Source organism: Haemaphysalis longicornis, unplaced genomic scaffold, assembly GCF_048455015.1.
Source record: "Haemaphysalis longicornis isolate Haplotype H1 unplaced genomic scaffold, Haemaphysalis longicornis Haplotype H1 scaffold_1, whole genome shotgun sequence".
NCBI lineage: Eukaryota > Metazoa > Arthropoda > Arachnida > Ixodida > Ixodidae > Haemaphysalis > Haemaphysalis longicornis.
In genome coordinates, this window is record NW_027526203.1 from 171,492,377 (window position 1) to 171,493,075 (window position 699).

The window sequence follows — 699 nt, forward strand, 5'->3', positions numbered from 1 at the left end:
CTAGTATTGCAGTGCGGTGGAAGTGATCTTGGTGTAGGCCGCGTACCCACGAATTTCAGGGCAGGCGTGTCGGTTTCCTGGAGGGCGATGATATCGGGAGGGGCAGGGGTGATGTAGAATCCCAATTGAGCTTTTTTGTTATTTAAGGATCGGCAATTCCATTGATAGATGTTCAGGGCCGGGGAGTTAGACATCGTCGTTGGAGAGGGCAGTTGCTAGGACAATAGGATCGTCAGGATTGGGTGGTTGGAGTTTGGCTTTCTTGGATTGCGAGATGGGAAATGTAGAGTTGCTAGCGAAGGCCTTCTCAATGTTTGTGATGCGGGCAGTAAGCACTTCGCCCATCTTCTGAATAAAAGTCAGGGATGTTGTGGTGGTCGATTGGGAGTCACCGATGGCCTCTTCCAGGCGTTGGTCGATGAGGGGGATTATTCGTGTTGGTATGTTCTCTTCAAGGATGGCCGCAGCACGCTCGGCTTGCAAAGTCTGTGTTGGGAGAGTTCTGGGTGGGTTAGTGCATAAGAAGGGGCTTTGAATAGCAGCTACAGCTGCCGCCAATGAATTGAGGCGTTCGCTGAGGGCTGCTTGTTGTTGCTGGATGTTTCGAAGGACTTCATGAAGGTTGGGAGAGAGGGGGACTTGTTGAGGTGTTTCCGATGGGCTGGTTGCTTTGGGTTGGAGGAGGAGGAGTCATGAGCA